Below are 9,258 nucleotides of genomic sequence, written 5' to 3' on the forward strand. Positions count from 1 at the left end.
GATGCGTTGGAGACATATCAGCATTATATTTATCTCTTGAAGTTGCAGTACTTGTATGCTCGCCTAGTTGTCATTTACCTCTACTTAGTTATTCTTCTATCTTGCGTTCTGATAGATTTATCTCAGTGAAGTTGCCTAGTTATTTCTATAAGTCATTTACTTTTGCAATTTTGTCTGTGTTTAGTTTCTGTCTTAGAGAGAATTCCTGTTGTGCTTCTCCGAGAAACTTGCTTTTGTTGAAAAACTTTATATCTCCTATTCACCCCTCCCCCTCTAGTTGATTTGTGATCCTACAATTGCTACCAGAGCAAGGTACTCACTTGTCTCTGCACATTTTGGTCTAACCTCCTGGAGTTTTCAGAATGCCGACTCTAGTCAATTTCAAGTCATCCGAGAATATTCATGTCTTTGATGGCAAAGACTGTCCATTCTCGAAGAACAAGATAAGCATCCACATAAACGTCTGCTACCTCTTGAGCACTGCGTTGGTTTTCCCTTGAAGAGGAAAGGGTGATGCAGTAAAGTAGCGTAAGTATTTCCCTCAGTTTTTGAGAACCAAGGTATCAATCCAGTAGGAGACCACACACGAGTCCCTCGCACCTACACAAACAAACAAGAACCTCGCAACCAACGCGATAAAGGGGTTGTCAATCCCTCAACGGTCACTTATGAGAGTGAGATCTGATAGATATGATAAGATAATATTTTTGGTATTTTTATGATAAAGATGCAAAGTAAAATAAAAGGCAATAAAAATAGCTAAGTGTTGGAAGATTTATATGATGGAAAATAGACCCGGGGGCCATAGGTTTCACTAGTGGCTTCTCTCGAGAGCATAAGTATTACGGTGGGCGAACAAATTACTGTTGAGCAATTGACAGAATTGAGCATAGTTATGAGAATATCTAGGTATGATCATGTATATAGGCATCACATCTGAGACAAGTAGACCGACTCCTGCCTGTATCTACTACTATTACTCCACACATCGACCGCTATCCAGCATGCATCTAGAGTATTATGTTCAAAAGAACAGAGTAACGCTTTAAGTAAGATGACATGATGTAGCGGGATAAACTTATGCAATATGATATAAACCCCATCTTGTTATCCTCGATGGCAACAATACAATACGTGCCTTGCTGCCCCTACTGTCACTGGGAAAGGACACCGCAAGATTGAACCCAAAGCTAAGCAATTCTCCCATTGCAAGAAAGATCAATCTAGTAGGCCAAACCAAACTGATAATTCGAAGAGACTTGCAAAGATAACCAATCATACATAAAAGAATTCAGAGAAGATTCAAATATTGTTCATAGATAAACTTGATCATAAACCCACAATTCATCGATCTCAACACTTCTTTCCGGAAAAGGCCCCAAGATGGGATCTCACGGGTACAGAAGGTTGCGGCGATGGAATTAGGTTTTCGTGGATGCTTCTGTTGGTTTGGGGGTACGTAGGTATATATATAGGAGGAAGAAGTACGTCGGTGGAGCAGCGTGGGCCCCACGAGGGTGGAGGGTGCGCCCAGGGGGGTAGGCGCGCCCCCTATCTCGTGCCCTCCTAGTTGCTTTCTTGACGTAGGGTCCAAGTCCTCTGGATCACGTTCGTTCCGAAAATCAAGTTCCCGAAGGTTTCATTCCGTTTGGACTCCGTTTGATTTTCTTTTTCTGCGAATCACTGAAATAGGCAAAAAACAGCAATTTGGGCTGGGCCTTCGGTTAATAGGTTAGTCCCAAAAATGATATAAAAGTGTATAATAAAGCCCGTTAAACATCCAAAATAGAATATAATATAGCATGAAGCAATAAAAAATTATAGATACGTTGGAGACGTATCAAGCATCCCCAAGCTTAATTCCTGCTCGTCCTCGAGTAGGTAATGATAAAAACAGAATTTTTGATGCGGAATACTACTTGGCATAATTTTCAATGTAATTCTCTTATTTGTGGTATGAATGTTCAGATCCGAAAGATTCAAGACAAAAGTTTAATATTGGCATAAAAATAATAATACTTCAAGCATACTAACTAAGCAATTATGTCTTCTCAAAATAACATGGCCAAAGAAAGTTATCCCTACAAAATCATATAGTCTGGCTATGCTCTATCTTCACCACACAAAGTATTTAAATCATGCACAACCCCGATGACAAGCCAAGCAATTGTTTCATACTTTTGTTGTTCTCAAACTTTTTCAATCTTCGCGCAATACATGAGGGTGAGCCATGGACATAGCACTATATGTGGAATAGAATGGTGGTTGTGGAGAAGACAAAAGAGGGAGAAGATAGTCTCACATCAACTAGGCGTATCAACGGGCTATGGAGATGCCCATTAATAGATATCAATGTGAGTGGGTAGGGATTGCCATGCAACGGATGCACTAGAGCTATAAGTATATGAAAGCTCAACAAAAGAAACTAAGTGGGCGTGCATCCAACTCGCTTGCTCACGAAGACCTAGGGCATTTTGAGGAAGCCCATCATTGGAATATACAAGCCAAGTTCTATAATGAAAAATTCCCACTAGTATATGAAAGTGATATCATAGGAGACTCTCTATCATGAAGATCATGGTGCTACTTTGAAGCACAAGTGTGGTAAAAGGATAGTAACATTGTCCCTTCTCTCTTTTTCTCTCATTTTTTTATTTGGGCCTTTTCTCTTCTTTTTTATGGCCTCTTTTTTTTCCTTTTTTATTTAGTCCGGAGTCTCATCCCGACTTATGGGGGAATCATAGTCTCCATCATCCTTTCCTCACTTGGGACAATGCTCTAAAAATGATGATCATCACACTTTTATTTACTTACAACTCAATACTTAGAACAAAATATGACTCTATGTGAATGCCTCCGGTGGTGTACCGGGATATGCAATGAATCAAGAGTGACATGTATGAAAGAATTATGAACGGTGGCTTTGCCACAAATATGATGTCGACTACATGATCATGCGAGGCAATATGACAATGATGGAGCGTGTCATAGTAAACGGAACGGTGGTAAGTTGCATGGCAATATATCTCAGAATGGCTATGGAAATGCCATGATAGGTAGGTATGGTGGCTGTTTTGCGGAAGGTATATGGTGGGTGTATGATACCGGCGAAAAGTGTGTGGTATTAGAGAGGCTAGCAATGGTGGAAGGAAGAGAGTGCGTATAATCCATGGACTCAACATTAGTCATAAAGAACTCATATACTTATTACAAAAATCTACAAGTTATCAAAGCAAAGTATTACGCGCATGCTCCTAGGGGGATAGATTGGTAGGAAAAGACCATCGCTCGTCCCCGACCGCCACTCATAAGGAAGACAATCAATAAATAAATCATGCTCCGACTTCATCACATAATGGTTCACCATACGTGCATGCAACGGGAATCACAAACTTTAACACAAGTATTTCTCAAATCCACAACTACTCAGCTAGCATGACTCTAATATCACTATCTTCATATCTCAAAACAATTATCAAGCATCAAACTTCTCATAGTATTCAACACACTCATAAGAATTTTTTTATTAATCTCGAATGCCTATCATAATTAAAGCAAATTACCACGCTATTTTGTAGGACTCTCAAATAATATAAGTGAAGCATGAGAGAAAAATAGTTTCTATAAAACAAATCCACCACTGTGCTCTAAAAGATATAAGTGAAGACTAGAGCAAAAACTATATAGCTCAAAAGATATAAGTGAAGCACATAGAGTATTCTAATAAATTCCGAATCATGTGTGTCTCTCTCAAAAGGTGTGTACAGCAAGGATTATTGTGGCAAACTAACAAATAAAGACTCAAATAATACAAGACGCTCCAAGCAAAACACATATCATGTGGTGAATAAAAATATAGCTCCAAGTAAAGTTACCGATGGAAGTAGACGAAAGGGGGGATGCCTTCTGGGGCATCCCCAAGCTTTGGCTTTTTGGTGTCCGTAAATTATCTTGGGGTGCCATGGGCATCCCCAAGCTTAGGCTCTTGCCACTCCTTGTTCCATAATCCATCAAATCTTTTACCCAAAACTTGAAAACTTCACAACGCAAAACTTAACAGAAAATCTCGTAAGCTCCGTTAGCGAAAGGAAACAAAACACCACTTCAAGGTACTGTATTGAACTCATTATTTATTTATATTGGTGTTAAACCTACTGTATTCCAACTTCTCTATGGTTTATAAACTATTTTATTAGCCATAGATTCATCAAAATAAGCAAACAACACACGAAAAACAGAATCTGTCAAAAACAGAACAGTCTGTAGTAATCTGTAACTAACGCAAACTTCTGGAACTCAAAAAATTCATCAAAAATAGGACGACCTATACAATTTGTTTATTGGTCAGCAGCAATTGGAATCAATATTTTATCACGTTATGGTGATTTTTAACAATTGTTTTCGTGAACAGAAAGTTTCTGGAATTTTCAGCAAGATCAAATAACTATCATCCAGGAAGATCCTATAGGTTTAACTTGGCACAAACACTAATTAAAACATAAAAACAAATCTTACCAGAGGCTAGATCAAATATTTATTCCTAAACAGAAGCAAAAAAGCAAAAAACTAAAAATAAAATTGGGTTGCCTCCCAACAAGCGCTATCGTTTAACGCCCCTAGCTAGGCATAAAAGCAAGGATAGATCTAGGTATTGCCATCTTTGGTTGGCAATCCATAAGTGGCTCTCATAATAGATTCATATGGTAGTTTAATTTTCTTTCTAGGAAAGTGTTCCATGCCTTTGTTTAATGGAAATTGGAATCTAATATTCCCTTCCTTCATATCAATAATTGCACCAATCGTTCTAAGGAAAGGTCTACCAAGAATAATAGGACATGAAGGATTGCAATCTATGTCAAGAACAATAAAATCTACGGGCACATAGTTCCTATTTGCAACAATAAGAACATCATTAATTCTTCGCATAGGTTTCTTAATAGTGGAATCCGCAAGGTGCAAGTTTAAAGAACAATCATAAAAATCACGGAAACCTAGCAAATCACATAAAGTTTTTGGGATCGTGGAAACACTAGCACCCAAATCACACAAAGCATAGCATTCATGATCTTTAATTTTAATTTTAATAGTAGGTTCCCACTCATCATAAAGTTTTCTAGGAATAGAAACTTCCAACTCAAGTTTTTCTTCATAAGATTGCACCAAAGCATCAACGATATGTTTAGTAAAAGCTTTATTTTGACTATAAGCATGTGGAGAATTTAGCACGGAATGCAACAAGGAAATACAATCTATCAAAGAGCAATTATCATAATTAAATTCCTTAAAATCCAAAATAGTGGGTTCATTAATATCTAGAGTTTTGATCTCTTCAATCCCACTTTTACCAATTTTTGCATCAAGATCTAACAAGTCCGAATTTTTGGAACGCCTTCTAGGTAAAGGTGGATCATATTCAGTCCCATCATTATCAAGATTCATATTGCAAAACAAAGATTTAATAGGGGACACATCAATAACTTTTAGATCTTCATCTTTATTTTCATAGAAACTAGAAGAACACACTTTCACAAAGCAATCTTTCTTAGCACGCATCCTAGCGGTTCTTTCTTTGCACTCATCAATGGAAATTTTCATGGCTTTGAGAGACTCATTGATATCATGCTAGATCTAAGTTTCAAAGAATCAACATCAAGAGAAATTCTATCAACGTTCCTAGCCAATTCATCAACTTTAAGCAATTTTTCTTCAAGCAAAGCATTGAAATTCTTTTGCGAATTCATAAATTTAACACTAGTCTCAAATTCAGAAGGCATCTTATTAAAATTTCCATAAGAATTGTTGTAGGAATTACCATAATTATTAGAGGAATTACTAGGGTACGGCCTAGGATTAAAGTTTCCTCTATACGCGTTGTTACCAAAATTATTCCTACCAACAAAATTCACATCCATAGATTCATTATTATTCTCAATCAAAGTAGACAAAGGCATATCATTAGGATAAGAACAAACACTTTTATTAGCAAATAATTTCATAAGTTCATCCATCTTTCCACTCAAAACATTAATTTCTTCTATCGCATGCACTTTCTTATTAGTAGATCTTTCAGTGTGCCATTGAGAATAATTAACCATAATATTATCTAGGAGTTTAGTAGCTTCTCCTAAAGTGATTTCCATAAAAGTGCCTCCTGTGGCCTAATCTAGAAGATTTCTAGAAGCAAAATTCAATCCGGCATAAATTTTTTGTACAATCATCCACAGATTCAAACCATGTGTAGGGCAATTATGTATCATTAATTTCATCCTCTCCCAAGCTTGTGCAACATGTTCATGATGAAGTTGCTTAAAATTCATAATATCGTTTCTAAGAGAGATGATTTTAGCGCGAGGAAAATACTTAGAGATAAAAGCATCTTTGCAGTTATTCCAAGAATCAATACTATTTTTAGGCAAAGACGAAAACCAAGCTTTAGCACGATCTCTAAGCGAAAAAGGAAATAGCTTCAATTTAGCAATATCATTGTCCACATCTTTCTTCTTTCACATATCACACAAATCAACGAAGCTATTTAGATGGGTAGCGGCATCTTCACTAGGAAGGCCGGCGAATTGATCTTTCATGACAAGATTCAACAAAGCATCATTGATTTCACAAGACTCAGTATCGGTAAGAGGAGCAATCGGAGTGCTAAGAAAATCATTTTTGTTGGTATTGGTAAAGTCACACAATTTAGTATTATCTTGAGCCATCGTGACAAGCAAGCAATCCAACAAACGAGCAAACAAGAAGCAAGCAAAAAAGAGGCAAACGGAAAAAGAGAGGGCGAATAAAACGGCAAGGGTGAAGTGGGGGAGAGGAAAACGAGAGGCAAATGGCAAATAATGTAATGCGAGGGAGATGAGTTTGTGATGGGTACTTGGTATGTCTTGACTTGACTTGACTTGGTGTAGATCTCCCCGGCAACGGCGCCAGGAATCCTTCTTGCTACCTCTTGAGCACTGCGTTGGTTTTCCCTTGAAGAGGAAAGGGTGATGCAGTAAAGTAGCGTAAGTATTTCCCTCAGTTTTGAGAACCAAGGTATCAATAGGAGACCACGCACGAGTCCCTCGCACCTACACAAACAAACAAGAACCTCGCAACCAATGCGATAAAGGGGTTGTCAATCCCTCAACGGTCACTTACGAGAGTGAGATCTGATAGATATGATAAGATAATTTTTTTGGTATTTTTATGATAAAGATGCAAAGTAAAATAAAAGGCAATAAAAATAGCTAAGTGTTGGAAGATTTATATGATGGAAAATAGACCCGGGGGCCATAGGTTTCACTAGTGGCTTCTCTCAAGAGCATAAGTATTACGGTGGGTGAACAAATTACTGTTGAGCAGTTGACAGAATTGAGCATAGTTATGAGAATATCTAGGTATGATCATGTATATAGGCATCACGTCCGAGACAAGTAGACCGACTCCTGCCTGTATCTACTACTATTACTCCACACATTGACCGCTATCCAGCATGCATCTAGAGTATTATGTTCAAAAGAACAGAGTAACGCTTTAAGTAAGATGACATGATGTAGAGGGATAAACTCATGCAATATGATATAAACCCCATCTTGTTATCCTCGATGGCAACAATACAATACGTGCCTTCTGCCCCTACTGTCACTGGGAAAGGACACCGCAAGATTGAACCCAAAGTTAAGCACTTCTCCCATTGCAAGAAAGATCAATCTAGTAGGCCAAACCAAACTGATAATTCGAAGAGACTTGCAAAGATAACCAATCATACATAAAAGAATTCAGAGAAGATTCAAATATTGTTCATAGATAAACTTGATCATAAACCCACAATTCATCGGTCTCAACAAACACACCGCAAAAGAAGATTACATCGAATAGATCTCCACGAGAATCATGGAGAACTTTGTATTGAGATCCAAAGAGAGAGAAGAAGCCATCTAGCTAATAACTATGGACCCGAAGGTCTGAGGTAAACTACTCACACATCATCGGAGAGGCTATGGTGTTGATGTAGAAGCCCTCCTGATCAATGCCCCCTCCGGCAGGACACCGGAAAAGGCCCCAAGATGGGATCTCACGGGTACAGAAGGTTGCGGCGGTGGAATTAGGTTTTCGTGGATGCTTCTGTTGGTTTGGGGGTACGTAGGTATATATAGGAGGAAGAAGTACGTCGGTGGAGCAACATGGGCCCCACGAGGGTGGAGGGCGCGCCCAGGGGGTAGGTGCGCCCCCCTACCTCGTGCCCTCCTGGTTGCTTTCTTGATGTAGTGTCCAAGTCCTCTGGATCACGCTCGTTCCGAAAATCACGTTCCCGAAGGTTTCATTCCGTTTGGACTCCGTTTGATTTTCTTTTTCTGCGAATCACTGAAATAGGCAAAAAAACAGCAATTTGGGCTGGGCCTTCGGTTAATAGGTTAGTCCCAAAAATGATATAAAAGTGTATAATAAAGCCCGTTAAACATCCAAAACAGAATATAATATAGCATGAAGCAATCAAAAATTATAGATACGTTGGAGACGTATCAACGTCATCGACTCTAGAGAAACGTTGTAGATGGATACATTATTGCCAACCCGTCTTATATTGACAAATAGATGGATTCCAAGGAAGAAACCTCTGAGTCCAAAGCCGCCGAATTAGAATCATCTGCCAAGGAATCTGATTTTGGCATGGCAGGTATTTATTACGCCTCTACACCAACATCGAGCTCGTTCTTCGATAATTATGAAAGCGATGACGAGGCACCTGCATTCTGCTTCATGGCAAAATCATCTAACTGTAAGAACTGTCCATCCAGAAAGAATTCATCGCTGATCCAGAATGGAAATTCCTCAAAGGGTTCCAATGTTGATTCTTCCTTGTATGAATATGAGCACTAGTCTTCTAACCATTATATTCATGCTTCTAAGAAAAAAATCTGCATATTCTTACAACCATGCTACCACTCTCCAAGAAAAAACTCCAATGCTCCTTGAGCAATGTACTCTTATATTTAGCGTCCAGCTAAATCTTCACAGTCGCCCATAAAGATATGTCTGGTTAAGAAGAACTAATTATTCTACAGGACTATTTCTCTGATGGCACTGAATGGGTCATGAATAATGTGAAGGAAATATGCCCTAGAGGCAATAATGAAGTTCTTATTTTATATTTCCTTATATCATGATAAATGTTTATTATTCATGCTTGAATTGTATTAACCGGAAACTTGATACATGTGTGGATACATAGACAAAACACCGTGTCCTTAGTAAGCCTCTACTAGACTA

Source organism: Triticum aestivum, chromosome 5D (assembly GCF_018294505.1).
Source record: "Triticum aestivum cultivar Chinese Spring chromosome 5D, IWGSC CS RefSeq v2.1, whole genome shotgun sequence".
Taxonomy (NCBI): Eukaryota; Viridiplantae; Streptophyta; class Magnoliopsida; order Poales; family Poaceae; genus Triticum; species Triticum aestivum.